The sequence below is a fragment of the Dama dama genome, chromosome 19 (assembly GCF_033118175.1).
Source record: "Dama dama isolate Ldn47 chromosome 19, ASM3311817v1, whole genome shotgun sequence".
NCBI lineage: Eukaryota > Metazoa > Chordata > Mammalia > Artiodactyla > Cervidae > Dama > Dama dama.
The window spans coordinates 71,464,396-71,480,191 of NC_083699.1; positions in this window are offsets into that span (position 1 = coordinate 71,464,396).

A 15,796-nucleotide genomic window follows, 5' to 3' on the forward strand; every position below is an offset into this window, starting at 1 on the left:
TGTTTGTTATGTGCTGCTGCAACTGTTAACCTTCAACAACCCCTTAGGGAGTTTAGGGTGGAGTAAGGCACTCTGTGCTACAGGGAATCTGGTGGAACAGGTCTTTAGTTAGATATTTTCAGAAACTGATTTCATGATTCCAATCCTTACATCTCTTCTTATCTAGAAAAGCACTAAATACATTCATGGTGACATCAGCCCCTCATGACTAGCAGAAAACCTTTTGTAAAGTAAGCCCTTGATTGCATTGAACTTCCCCTTCACCAAAATGCTATATTTTTACCTTCCCCCACTGCTTCTTTGGAGCAGTCTCTTAGAACTATCTGAGGTGCTGTCTCCCAGGCTGCAGTCCTCATTTTGTCCCAAATACAACCTAACTTGCAACTATCAAGTTATGCTGCTTTTTTAGTTGACACCTCCAAGTCCCTCCTGTGTGGGGCTAGGACCCAGGCCCAACAGTGGAGAAAGAGACTCCCCCCACACAGCCAAGCAGACATGGAGACCCACAACTCACTGCTTGGTCCCCTTGATGCTCCTGCTCTGGCAGGTCCATAAGAGGATGTTATATTTATGCTGAAAGTTACCAGGCCAGACTGGCAACTTCAGTGGCGCTACTTCTGGCCCATGGACAACCTGACCATGCCAGATCCCATCGAGTTTTGTGTGTTGTTTGGTCATGAACTTTCTTAGCTGCTGCTGCTGCTGCCAAGTCCCTTCAGTCGTGTCTGACTCTGTGTGACCTCAGAGACAGCAGCCCACCAGGCTCCCCTGTCTCTGGGTTTCTCCAGGCAAGAACACTGGAGTGGGTTGCCATTTCCTTCTCCAATGCATGAAAGTGAAAAGCGAAAGTGAAGTAGCTCAGTCGCGTCCGACTCTTAGTGACCCCATGGACTGCGGCCTACCAGGCTCCTCCATCCATGGGATTTTCCAGGCAAGAGTACTGGAGTGGCGTGCCATTGCCTTCTCCAGAAATTTCTTAGAGAGATAGACAAATTTATAATCTTGAGAATTTTTAATGTCACTGGAAAATTCTTACTATGTGACATTTAAAGAAAAATGCTGGATGAAAATTTTGAGAGTATAGTTTTTGTTTGTTTTTTTTTTTAAGACAGAGAAGAGTGAACAGAAAAATTCTTACACCCTTAAGCAGAAATCTGGAATGAGTTTTCCCCAAAAGGAGTAGACATCATGTATGTTTGTTCGTGTTGACTAAAAAAGATGCACAACTTGAGAGCCGTGAGTTCAGTTTTATTTAAGGCAGAATGAGGACTGCAGCCTGGGAGGCAGCACTTCAGATAGCTCTGAAAGACTGCTCCAAAGCAGCAGTGGAGGAAGGTCAATATATATGGTTTTGGTGAAGGGGGAGTTCAGTACCATTAAGCACTCATTTTACAAAAGGTTTTTTTGCTAGTCATGAGGATCTGATGTTACCATGAAGAAATTTAGTGTTTCTCTAGATACGAGGAGATGCAAGGACTAAGATCATAAAATCTGCTTCTAAAAACATCCAACTATCTAAAGACCTGTCCCACCAGATTCCCTGGAGCACAGAGTGCCTCACTCCATCCTGAACTCCCTGAGGGGCTTTTGAAGGTCAACAGCTATAGCAGCATGGGGTTCAGTCTCTGTAGAGGCAGATGGCAAATGCCTTTGTTGCTCAGTCGTTGGCAATGCTCTTGGCAAGTGCCAATTTGTAATTGACAGTAGTTTCCCATCGCCTCTGACACATTACAAACAGGGTCTTACAAGGACACCAGTTATCTTACAACCTAGAGTCAGGAGTCTGCAGCCAGTTTCCCTGGCCTAAAGTCAAGGTGTGGGAAGAGTTGTGCCCTTTCAGGAGGCCTGGGTGGGGGTCTGTTCCCACTTTGTCCAGCTTCCAGAGGCCGCTGCACTCCCTGGCTCATCCCGCTCTCCCCCCCCCATTTTCAGCGGTGCTGCCCCTTCTCTGGGTGCACCCACATTATCCAGACTAACTGCTTCATTCTAAAGTCAGCTGTTAACAAACGCAATTTCATTTGCAGCCTGAATTCTCCTTTGACCTAACATACCCGTAGGTTCTGGGGGTCAGGGTGTGGACACATTTAGGGCCATCAATCGGCCGACCCTGTGGCGAGTGGTGGGATTCAACATTAGTTTTACTTTATTTCAGTTTTTCCTGGTGTTGTTTAGATTTTTTAATGAATATATATAATTTTTACAATAAAGACATTTGTTTTCTTTTTCTTACAATTTTGGCGGGGGGGGGGGAGTGGAAGTCTGTGTATGAACCGCATGTGAATGTCTGCGTCACAGTTCAGGGTACGGATGTCCATTTGGGGATTTTATGAGAGTATCCAGGCAGGACGGTTCCACCTCATCTCTGCAGTGACATTCTGGAGAGGACGTCAGTGTCACGTCACCATGGAGTGGGATGGGTGGGTCCAAGCCCCTTAGGGACACCTGCTGTGGTTAAGTGGAGGGAATCTCACTAAGTCCCAGCCCTCCAGACAGCGTCATTCTTGTCCAAACACTGAACTTGGTGACATGCACCCAGCAAACATCCAGCGTCTGCCTTGGGTGGGCCCCGGCTGTGGCACCCACCAGGAGGGCTCCCTGCTGGGGCCGTGACATAGACTAAACTTAGAGCCTGGGGGTTGGCATGAACTCGCTCCCCCACCTGTCTGGGCTGCAGACCGTCCTCCTCAGCCTTTTCAGCCTGGTCTTTGCCACTCTGAGTGACCACTGGGCTGGCCTCCACGTGACACGCACCACTCCTGGCTCACGTGCTGGTCTCCAACCTCTAGACTGTGGTCTCTGGATCTCCACAAGGCATTCAGAACACGACTCTCCTATTCCCTGAAGCCTCGAGTTGGCATCTTGATCCCTCTGAGCCAAGTCACCTGAGATGCCACAGTTACAGTAGGGGCTTTCTGACCTCTTTCTTCCTGAAAGCAGCACATGAACTTGCCCGTGAGGATGGAGCCCTTTTGTACCAGGGGGAGCAGAATATTTAATCACCAGAGAAAGGGATCTGGGCAAACCCAGTAACACAACCCTGATCCCCCACTGGGTCCCCTATGTTTCCCAGTCTTCTCCCACCATTTATCTTTTGTCACAGCCCCAGGACTTATCATATTTTTGTTTAAAAAGTGTACAAGCTCTGAATCCTAACCACTTCTTCATTCCTCATTTTTCTTATGAAGACTCCCCATGTGGACAAAAATATTAAATAAAATCTGTATGCTTTTCTCATGTTAAAATGTCTTATGTTGGTTTAATTTACAGGCACCAGCACAGAGCCTAAGAGGGATGAAGGAAACTTTTACTGCCCACAAAACCTCAAAACCTAATTCCTGTCGATGGAAACTGTGATTGGCTTAGTTAGGATGGGTTATCCGCTTGACAACTAAGTAAAATCGGCCTTGAGCAGGAGTCTGTAGTGTAAGGGATGTCCTGTCATCAGTGATGAGGTAGATGCAGAATTCTCAGGGAAGGGGCTGACTGGGAGAGTCATGCTGGAGGCGTCTGCCAGGCCCCTGCTGGAGCCCTGGAGTCAGGTTGGTTTTAAACCCCAAAGCCTGCGTGGGCCAGCCCTGCACATTCCCTCCAGCCAGGCTGCTTCACTGGGTGATGAAGTTACTGCAGATTGGATAATTCCTTGTTACTTTGTGCTCTTCATTATTTACCAGGTGGCCTATTATGGTTTCCCATTATCCTTGTAAGCAGAGAAAAAATGAATATTTTTAAAATATATTGACTCTTTTAGTACCAGTGTAAGAAATATGTTGCTATTAAGCGGAATGAGAGGGGACAGGCAAACTGCACAAGAAAAAGCAAATACAATTATTGAAAAGAAGGAAGGGAGGAGAAGGAAGGAAGAAGGAAAGCCGGCCGCATCCTGACACGGCGGTGGAAACTACCGGTGCCGGGAACCCAGGGTCGACAAGGTCACCAGGGTCACCCGTCAGCAGGCTCGCAGGCTTGGGCTCCCTCCTCCGGGTCCACAGCCCGTGTAAAGACTGTGTGGTCATTCTGCCCTGTTGCTTTTTTCCATTTGACACCTTAAAAAAATGAGCGACTCAGTAGTGAGATGGAATCTACTGTGGGTCTGGGAAAGTCAGAGATTCTGCACTGCCCAGGGCCACCAAAGGTCAGTGTGGTGGGCACTCCCGTGTGTGTGTGTGTGTGTGTGTGTGTGTGTGTGTGTGTGTATGTTGGGGAGTTTGTGCGGTATGTGTGCATGTGGTGTGTATACATGTACCAGTGTGGCACCTGCGTTGAGAGGGGGTATAGGTGGGCACGGACCGATGCCACCCCTGCAGTCACTGTCGAGGCAGCAATGTCAGCGGGACCCCGGCCCAGGTACCCCCTGCCATCGGAGCGCCTCCCACCCAAGAGCCAGGCTCAGCGGCCTGTTGAACCCCCAGGTGGAGACCGCAGACCGAGCTAGTGCCAAAGTCAATGCGGAAGCCAGGAAGTGGCCCCCCACCATCTGCACGCTCCTGGGAGGAGGGGCCGCCCCCAGGGAGGTGGCGAGGCCTCTGGAAGGCTGGGGGCAAGGAGGACCCGAGGGGAGGCGGGTCTGCCGGGGTTGGAATCTGGCGGGGAGATGGCCCCAGCGCGCCCCCAGCCACCTGCCCGCCCTAGCCCTTTGCTCCGCGTGCCCGCTAGCCCTAGGCCGCCCTGAGAGGTGAGACCTGCCCCTCCGCCGCCTCCCTGGGCAGATATCCCGGCAGAGAAAAGAGGCTTTGCTCAGAGCCTCAAAGCCCGCTGCTCCGCCGCAGAGTCTGTGCTGACAGCTGACGGTCCCCAACACTCACGGGTTTATAACTTTCGTTTCCACATTTCTTCAGCATGCAAAATAGCTTTAGATACAGTGCAACCTCTTATCACGATTATAATTTTTAAAAGATACAAATACGATAAAATATACAAACTACGATACATAAAAGAGAGAAGCTAGGAGGATTTACTGAAAAGCACAGGGAACTACACTTGGTGTCTTGTAATAACCTACAGCAGAATATAATCTGCAAAACACCAAATCAGTATGCCGTACACTTGAAACTAAAACAATTTTGTAAGTCAGCTGTAGTTCAATAAAAAATAAAACCAAAGGGAAATAAATATTACACTTGTTAATTAAGATGTTGGTAATGATTCAGAAGGTACAGCAGATACAAAAAGGCTTTAAAAATAAAGATGCGAGGGGCGGCAGGACGCTGGACAGTAAGGGTACTCCTTGCTCCTCTCAGGGTTTTATTGCATTATTTACCCTTTTATTTCTTTGGAGAAAACAGGGTTAATTAAAAGGCCCAGGCCCTTGGTGTGGTAGGAACTGCTAACAGCCAGCAAGAGACAGCAGAGCAGGCTCCTCCTGGGAGGGGAGGGCAGGTTGTGGGGGGCATTCCTGGGAGGGGGACTAGGGGAGGATTTGGAATTTTCTGTGCTTTCATGGTTCCAGAGTGAGAGGGGAACCGAGACTGAAGCTTGCTTCCTGGGCGGCTGAATTATTTGGACAGTTGCTAAAGATGATGAGCTTTATGCCAGCAGGGTTCTGCCTGGGGGTGCCAGCCCAGGACGGAGCAGGGTGGAGTCACGCTGGAAATCCACTGACAGAAAACATCAGGGGTTGGGGGGTCTTGCTGGAGACAGCCAGGGGGTCAGATTCCCTGGGTGGTCTGCAGGAGTTCCACTGAGCTGACCAGGGGGTGTCTTGCTGAGACTGGGTGACACAGGCCAGCAGGACCAATGCTGATGGTCGGACCCCGAGGGTCGAGCCAGGAGGGGCCGAGTTTGGGAGGGGAGCCGGGCTGTATGCCTCACAGAGGGCTTCTTGTGGAAGGGGTCCAGGAGATAGGACTCAGGTCACAGAAGCAAGTGCTTCACACGAGTTTACCCAGAGACTTGGTCTGGAAGCAGGGCTTTAACAGTGCAAGAGGAAGATTAGACCCGGAACACTGACCTGGAACACCGAGGCTCAGAGAGGGCAAGGCCCTCTTGCCGAGCTTCACAGCGAGTGCGTGTTGTGTCTTTATGCTGAGGATGAGCCCTGCCATCCTTAACTCATCCACAAAACCTTCCCATTACTGATACCAAAATGACCTCTCAGAGTCACAGAGTTTGTAAGTCAAAGAGCAGAACAATTTAGACCCCCTAAGGAACTTTTTAATTTGAAAAATATAGAAAAGACAAGGCTGTATATTGTCATCATACTTATTTGACTTAATCATGCAAAGTGTGAGGCTGGAATCAAGATTGCTGGGAGAAATAACAACCTCACACACGCAGATGATTCCACTTTAATGGTAGAAAGGAAAGAGAAACTAAACAGCCTATTGATGGGGGTGAAAGAAGAGAGTGAAAAGCTGGCTTAAAATTCAACATTCAAAAAAGATCATGGCATCCAATCCCATCAATTCATGGCAAATAGATGGGGGAAAAGTGCAAACAGTGACAGATTTTATTTTCTTGGACTCCAAAATCACTGCAGAAGGTGACTGCAGCATGAAATTAAAAGATGCTTGCTCCTTGGAAGAAAAGCTATGACAAACCTAGACAGAGTATTACAAAGCAGACAGAAGTCCACATAGTGAAAGCTTGTTTTTCCAGTAGTCATGTATAGATGTGGGAGCTGAACCATAAAGAAAGCAGAATGCCAAAAGAATTGATGGTTTTGAACTGTGGTGCTAGAGAAGACTCTTGAGAGTCCTTTGGACTGCTAGGAGATCAAGCCAGTCAATCCTAAAGGAAATCAATGCTGAATATTCACTGGAAGGACTGATGCTGAAGCTGAAGCTCCAATACTTGGGCCACCTGATGCAACTAGATGACTTATTGGAAAAGACCCTGATGCTGAGAGACTGAAGGCAAAAGGAGAAGAGGGCAGCAGAGGATGAGATGGTTGGATGGTATCACCAACTCAATGGACATGAATCTGAGCAAACTCTGGGAGATAGTGAAGGATAGAGAAGCCTGGCGTGCAGCAGTCCACAGGGTCACAGAGAGTTGGACATCACTGAGCGAATGAACAATGAAAGTACAAAAATAGAAAACAAATTTCCCAAAAATATACACGTGATTGTTAGTAACATTTATGCTGTACATTACATTTAATGGTAGGAATGTGAGCTTTTATACTTTCACTTATCATTATGCATAAATTTGGATATAGTCACTGAAGTTACTGTAGGATTTTAACAGGAAAAATAAGATAAATTAGAACAAATCAATTGTTAGTTGTAAATTTCATATCTGTTGCAATGTGAAAACTGTTTATATTTTATAGAGTAGCAAATTTCTTAAAAATTCAAAACAGCAAATACTGTTTGATCACCTTGTCCTTGTGTTAGTCCCTCAGTGGTGTTCAACTCTTTGCGATCACATGGACTGTAGCCCACCAGGCTCTTCTCTCTTCTGTCCATGGGATTCTCCAGGCAAGAATACTGGAGTGGGTTCTCATGCCCTCCTCCATGGGATCTTCCCCACCCAGGGATCGAACCCAGGTTTCCTGAATTGCAGGCAGATCCTTTACCGTCTGAGCCACCAGAAAGTCCAATATAGACTAGATACATAATATACATAATGCATAATTTCCTATCTATATATGTCAAAATTCATATATCTATGTAGATAGATAACTACAGAAGTCAAAGTGGAATTTTGTTACTGATTCTCAAGTTTAATTCCTGCAGGTAGCCAGTATTGAAGTTTGGTGCAAATCCTTTGAGGCTCTGTTTCTTTTTTTTAAGTGGAGCTAAAATTGTAATCCAGGTCAACGTGCTCCAAATTCTGGTCTTTTTTCCATTAAATAGGACAGTATATAAAGTATAGTGAATGCCTGGTGTTCAGTAGCCCCCAGTAAGCTATATTTGTGTTTCACTTCTGTCTACACAGCTGAATAGAATTAGTGAGCAGTTTGTGAATTCTTGGTGCAAGTTTTGTTCTCAGCACCACACAGGATGTACTTGAGAGAACGTGAAGGGTACAGAATGTCATTTTTAATAATACCTACAGGTAAGGGAGAACTTCCCAGGTGGCTCAGTCATAAAGAATCAGACTACAGTGCAGCAAACACAGGATTGATCCCTGGGTTGGGAAGATCCTCTGGAGAAGGAAATGGCACCCGACTCCAGTATTCTTGCCTGGGAAATCCCATGAATTTCCCAGAGGAACCTGGTAGGCTAGAGGCCATGGGGTTGCAAACAGTTGGACATGACTGAGTGACTAATCAACAAACAACAGTTCCTCTTCAACGGACAGACATAATGATACATCTTTGAGCTCTATGGGAACGAAGGCCCTCACTAGGAGGAGGGTGAAAAATGGGGTTGACCCTACAGAAGGCAGACAACTAGAGTGTGGATTCTGTTGACCTTTCCCCAGTTCTATGCTGATTCTCCCCTACTCAAGCCCCTGTGAATATGCATATACCCTAGCTTAAAGCTTAAGACCTCCCCAGTTGTGCTGTTCAGGAAACATTCTTTTGGAAAAATCCCTGGCATTCTCCTTATTTGCTACCAGTAAAAGCTGTTGTTCAGTCACTAAGTCATGTCCCTTTGCAACCCCATGGTCTGTGGCCCACCAGGCTTCCCTGCCCATGGCAAGAATACTGGAGTAGGTTGCCATGTCCTTCTCCAAGGGATCTTCCCCACCCAGGGATCAAACCCGGTTCTCCTGCATTGCAGGCAGATTGAGTCAGCGATGCCATTGAACCATCTCATCTTCTGTCGCTCTCTTTTCCTCCTGCCCTCAATCTTTCCCAACATTAGGGTCTTTTCCAATGAGTTGGCTCCTCGAATCAGGTGGCCGAAGCACTGGAACTTCAGCATCAGTCCTTCCAATGAATATTCGGGGTTGATTTCTTTTATGATTGACTGGTTTGATCTCCTTGTTGTCCAAGGGACTCTCAAGAGTCTTCTCCAGCACCTCAGTTCAAAAACATCAATTCTGTAGCACTCAGCTATCTTTATGGTCTAACTCTTACATTCATACATGACAACTAGAAAAGCCATTTGTTATTGTTGTTCAGTCCCTCAGTTGTGTCCAGCTCTTTGCAATCCCATGGACTGCAGCACACCAGGCTTTCCTGTCCTTCACCATCTCCCGGCATTGCTCAAATTCATGTCCATTGAGTCGGTGATGCCATTCAACCATCTCATTCTCTGTTGTCCCCTTCTCCTTCCTTCAATCTTTCTCAGCATCAGGTTCTTTGCCAGTGAGTTGGCTTTTTGCATCAGGTGGCCCAAGTATTGCAGTTTCAGCTTCAGCATCAGTCCTTCCAATGAATACTCAGGGTTGATATTCTTGAGGATTGACTGGTTTGATCTCCTTGCTGTCCAAGGGACTCTCAAGAGTCTTCTCCAACACCACGGTTCAAAAGCATCAATTCTTCTGTGCTCAGCTTTTTTTATAGTCCAACTCTCACATCCATACATGACTACGGGAAAAGCCATAGCTTTGACTATATGGACTTTTGTCATCAAAGTCTTGCCTCTGCTTTTCAATACATTGTCTAGGTTTATTATAGCTTTTCTTCCAAGGAGCAAGCATCTTTTAATTTCATGGCCGCGGTCACCATCCACAGCAATCTTGGAGCCCAAGAAAATACAATCTGTCACTGTTTCCACTTTTTCCCCATCTATTTGCTATGAGTTGATGGGACTAGATGCCACGATCTTCGTTTTCTGAATGCTGAGTTTTAAGCCAACTTTTTCACTATCCTTTTTCACCTTCATCAAGAGGCTCTTAAGTTCTTCTTCACTTTCTGCCATTAAAGTGGTATCATCTGCATATGTGAGGCTGGTGATATTTCTCCTGCCCATTTGATTTCAGCTTGTGAGTTATCCAGTCCCATATTTCACATTATGTCCTCAGCATATAAGTTAAATAAGCAGGGTGACAATGTACAGTTTTGCTGTACTCCTTTCCCAATTTTGAACCAGTCCATTGTTTCATGTCTGGTTCTAATTGTTGCAGACCCTTCCTTTTCCCAATCTTTGGCTTGGTGCTGTCTGCTGGCTGACACCCACCAAGAGGTGAACCCAGTTTTGCAGTAACAGAACCACCAGCATATGGCAGCTCAAATGCCATTGGACACCCCTGGCTTCATGGCCCCCATAACTGGAATAATGGGACTTCACCTTTGGCTGCCTTGTCACCCAGATGGACCTCTGCACCATCCCCTCCTGGGGTGAGGACGTGCCATGAGTTCACTGGGGCTCTGGTTGCTAAGAGGTTCTTTTGGTGCCCAGACAGCACTCTCTTTTAACACTAAGTTTGCCAGAGTAAAATCCCACTAAGCTGAGCCTTCAAACAGGGATGGCACACTCGATCTTTATTAACAGAGTTCCTACTCCAATCCAGTGAATTTTCAGGACTCCGTTAGCCAATACAGGCAATTTGGGCTAAAATTAGCTTTCTTCAAGGAGGGCTCAGTAGTAGCTTTCTTCAAGGAGGGCTCAGTAAATGAAAGGTTAGCCATGTCTTTGTAGATCCAAAAGTGGATTCTTAGGTGTAGGCACTGTGTTTTTGTGACACTGGATTGTGAAAAGCACATTTGTTATGGCACTTTCACCATAGCAAGACTTAATTTTATAAAACTCATACGTGAATGAATGAATGAGTAGGGTCAGACTCCTAGAACTCCCTGGAAGTGTTCAGAGTCCCAGGCTGCCTACTGCTCAGCCACCTGGCCCTCCTGCTGACCTTAGCCTCAAGAGCAGGCCTTCCCTGCAGAGCTCTCCTGGAAGTTAATGTGAGGCACTGTAACTGATCTGGAATTGAGCTGTTTTATTTAGTTAGCCTGGCCTTCTTATCCCAGATTGGCCTGCATTTGCAGGAGGTTACAGATCAATTTATTAAGAAAAAATCTCAAAACTGAAAAATGCAGATACACCAGAAAAAGGAGGCCAGTGGTCGGGCATAGGCCCCATGCTCTCCTGGCGAGAGTAAAGGCATCTGTGTTTATTTGTTGGAAGTGTTCTGAGTTGGTTTCCCATATTTTGTTTGTAGAGACTTTGAAGGGGCTGTGTTTGGATCCTGGCTTTGTTTTGTAGCCTCTACCTTTTTTTTTTTTTTTTTTTTTTACTTTTATCACTGTTTGTGTTTGCAATGTGTTTATTTTGACAGTACTCTGTGGACCCTGGAGTACAAATTTATTGTGTGTAGGTCACACATCCTAGAATCACCACCTGTCTACGTTCAGTGTTTCCATCCTGAAATCTTTCCAGTCGAGAAGATGAAGGTTAGTTGACCTGATTTGAAAAGATGTGTCAGTCAGTTCAGTTCAGTTCAGTTGCTCAGTCATGTCCAACTCTTTGTGACCCCATGGACAGCACGTCAGGCCTCCCTGTCCATCACCACCTCCCAGAGATTACTCAAACTCATGTCCATTGAGTGGGTGATGCCATCCAACCATCTCATCCTGTCGTCCCCTTCTCCTCCCGCCTTCAATCTTTCCCAGTATCAGGGTCTTTTCAGATGAGACAATTTTTCCCATCAGGTGGCCAAAGTATTGGAGCTTCAGATTCAGCATCCGTCCTTCCATTGAATATTTAGGACTGATTTCCAGTGAGACCAGGACTGGTTGGATCTCCTTGCTGTCCAAGGTACTCTCAAGAGTTTTCTCCAACACCATGGTTCAAAAGCATCAATTCTTCTGTGCTCAGCTTTTTTTGTAGTCCAACTCTCACATCCATACATGACTACTGGAAAAACCATAGCTTTGACTAGATGGACCTTTGTTGGCAAAGTCACGTCTCTGCTTTTTAATATGCTGTTTGGGTTTGTCATAGCTTTTCTTCCAAGGAGCAAGCATCTTTTAATTTCATGGCTGCAGTCACCATCTGCAGTGATTTTGGAGCTCAAAAAAATAAAGTCTGTCACTGTTTCCACTGTTTCCCCATCTATATGTCATGAAGTGATGGGACCAGATGCCATGATCTTAGTTTTCTGAATGTTGAGTTTTAAGCCAACATTTTCACTCTCCTCTTTCATCAAGAGGCTCTTTAGTTCTTCGCTTTTGGCTATAAGGGTGGTGTCATCTGCATATCTGAGGTTACTGATATTTCTCCCGGCAGTCTTGATTCCAGTTTGTTCTTCATCCAACACAGCATTTCTCATGATGTACTCTGCATATAAGTTAAATAAGCAGGGTGACAATGTACAGCCTTGACGTACTACTCTCCCAATTTGGAACTAACTGTTGCTTCCTGACCTGAGATTTCTCAGGAGGCAGGTCAGGTGGACTGGTATTCCCACCTCTTTAAGAATTTTCCACAGTTTATTGTGATCCACACAGTCAAAGGCTTTGGCATAGTCAATAAAGCAGAAGGAGATGTTTTTCTGGAACTCTCTTGCTTTTTTGATGATCCAACAGATGTTGGATCTCTGGTTCCTCTGCCTTTTCTAAATCCAGTTTCAGCATCTGGAAGTTCTTGGTTCATGCACTGTTGAAGCCTGGCTTAGAAAATTTTGAGAATTGCTTTGCTAGCGTGGGAGATGAGTAAAATTGTGCAGTAGTTTGAACATTCTTTGGCATTGCCTTTCTTAGGGATTGGAATGAAAACTGACCTTTTCCAGTCCTGTGGCCACTGCTGAGTTTTCCAAATTTGCTGCGATATTGAGTGCAGCACTTTTACAGCATCATCTTTTAGGATTTGAAATAGCCCAACTGGAATTCCATCACCTCCACTAGCTTTGTTTGTAGTGATGCTTCCTAAGGCCCACTTGACTCTGCATTCCAGGATGTCTGGCTCTAGGTGAGTGATCACACCATCATGGTATGAAGTCTAGGTCATGAAGATCTTTTTTGTGTAGTTCTGTGTATTCTTGCCACCTCTTCTTATATCTTCTGCTTCTGTTGGGTTCATACCATTTCTGTCCTTTATTGTGCCCATCTTTGCAAGAGATATTCCCTTGGTAGCTCTAATTTTGAAGAGATCGCAAGTCTTTCCCATTCTGTTGTTTTCCTCTATTTCTTTGCATTGGCCACTGAGGAAGGCTTTCTTATCTCTCCTGGCTATTCTTTGGAACTCTGCCTTCAAATGGGAATAGCTTTCCTTTCCTCCTTTCCCTTCTCTTCTTTTCTCAGCTATTTGTAAGGCCTCCTCAGACAACCATTTTGCCTTTTTACAGTTCTTTTTCTTGGGGATGGTCTTGATCATTTGAAAAGATGTATATATATATAGTTTTAACATTCTTATATAGTCCCATGAAGAAAGAGTTCTTTAATTTCTAGTGGGTACAGTATTCTTCAGTAGGTATTCTCTGGTTCTACACCAGTTTCGGGTATTTGTGCCTTGTGGATCCAGAGATATTTGGGGCCCTGGTAGGTGTGCCTGTGTGTTTATCTCATGATCCTCCTGACTCAGTGAGAAGGGAGAATGGGGTCGCCTGGGCTTCTTGCCACAGGCTTGGGTTCCAGGTAGCTGGCTGATAGGTAAATTTTCCCCTTCCATGCTGGGGCTCATATGGTAAAGAATCTTCCTGCAATACAAGACACCCACGTTCGATCCCTGGGTCTGGAAGATCCCCTGGAAAAGGGAATAGCAACCTACTCCAGTGTTCCTACCTGGAGAATTCCAGGGACAGAAGATCCTGGAGAGTTACAGTCCATTGGATTGCAAAGAGTTGGACACCACTGAGAGACTAACTCTTTCACTTCACATGCCCTAACCACTAATCCTGAAAGGACTCCCACGCCCCTCACCACTGGGTCTTGTTCTTGGGGCTTCTGCAGGCCTCTCCCAAAGACAAACTCAGAGCCTCTCTTCATTTTAAAACTTTTCCTACTCATTACATCTGGAAAGTCCCAAAAGGTACAGCTGATTTTTTTTTTCTTAGAGTAGTAAAATTACAAAGCTTAAGAAAATGTTATAGAAGCCAACAATTCTGGATTTCTCAACTAATACACATATGTTGTGAAAATACAAGCAATACTGAAGCATATCACATAAGTAAAAAGGTTCTCTGTGGGTGTTAATTTGCTGGGCAGAGGGTTCGCGAGTTTAAACTGTAATAGATACTAGCACCTGGTACATCCTTGCAAATGTTCACCATCTTGATAGGAAAGAAAAGGGCCTCATGTTCATGAGCAGAAAAGGGTTCTCATGTTCATTTGCATTTCCCTGATTACAGCAGGGCCCAAAACTTTGATTTTGGGCTCCAAAATCACTGCAGATGGTGACTGCACCCATGAAATTAAAAGACACTCCTTGGAAGAAAAGCTATGACCAACCTAGACAGCTTATTAAAAAGTAGAGATATTACTTGACCAACAAAGGTCCGCCTAGACAAAGCTTTGGTTTTTCCAGTAGTCATGTATGGATGTGAGAGCTGGACTATAAAGAAAGCTGAGCACAGAATTCATGCCTTTGAACTGTGGTGTTGGAGAAGACTCTTGAGAGTCCCTTGAACTGCAAGGAGATCCAATCAGTCCATCCTAGTGGAAATCAGTCCTGAACCGTTCATTGGAAGGACTGATGCTGAAGCTGAAACTCCAATTCTTTGGCCACCTGATGCGAAGAACTGACTCATTTGATAAGACCCTGTTGCTGGGAAAGATTGAAGGTGGGAAGAGAAGGGGACGACAGAGGATGAGATGGTTGGATGGCATCACCGACTCTAATGGACATGAGTTTGAGTAAACTCCGGGAGCTGGTGATGGACAGGGAGGCCTGGCGTGCTGCAGTCCATGGGGTCGCAAAGAGTCGGACACGACTGAGCAACTGAACTGAACGGATTGCACTGGAGTTGAATATCTTTTATATTTCATTGTATGGCTCCTTTATGAGACAGAAAGTAAAAGTCATCCTGTATTGTACGTGGGGTTTGGGTAAGAGGCCAGAGAGCCGGGTGGGCCGGGCCTCCTCTGCCACAGGTTCGCTCGCCATGACTATGACTGTAAAATGCAATTCTGAGAAAAAGGAACAAATTTCAATTGTTATAACTGACTGTCTCAAAGTACACTCGGCTGCCAGTGAACTACACCACGTGTGGGTCATCTTACTTGCTGGTCAACGTCAGGCTCCCGGAAAGCGAGCGTCCGGCGCGCAACAATGCGGCTTCCAAGGTGGTGTGGCCAGCGAGCTGCCCGCTTTCCCCACGGGCCTTCCGCTCCGAAGGCAGACACGTTCCCGTCCCTCTATCCGCACCCGCCCGGGCCGAGCCTACCGTCTACGGCCCATCCCGGGGCTCGGCCGCACCCTCTCCTCGGCGGCAGGTCCGCACGCCCAGCGCCTCCACCCTCTGGGGTGCCGGTCAGCATTCGCGCTGTTACCCACCGGACCCCCAGGCAGGACGCCTGCGCGCACCCCCGAGAGCACCAGGGGGCGGGCCGACCCAGCAGGAACCAGAGCAGCCACCGCCTCCAGCCCCACCCACCGCCCCCCGAGCCGCGGACACTGGCTTGTGCGCATGCGCACCATGCCCGCTCCGCGTCCGGTAGTTGTCGCTATGGTGACCGGAGCCCCGGCCGCCCCGCCCCCCGCGCCGCCGCCCGGCGGGTCTGGCCGCGACCCAGCGCGGGGTGAAGGGTGAGGGGTGAAAGGGTCAGCTCGGGGTGGGGGTGTGCTCGGGGTGAGGAGATATCACGGGGTGAGGGGTGAGGAAGGTCGGCCGGGTTGTGGGGACCTTGGGTCGAGGGGTGAGCGGAGAGGGTCCGAGATGAGTGGGGGCTAGGTGAAGGGAGCTTGGGTGAGGGGCGAAGGGTGAGAAGGTCGGTTTGGGTGGGCGGCCCGCGGAAAGGACCTCCTGGGATTTTGTTTGGGGGTGGGGACCTCTCAGAGGAGGCGGAGCCTCTTGGGGGTGGGGG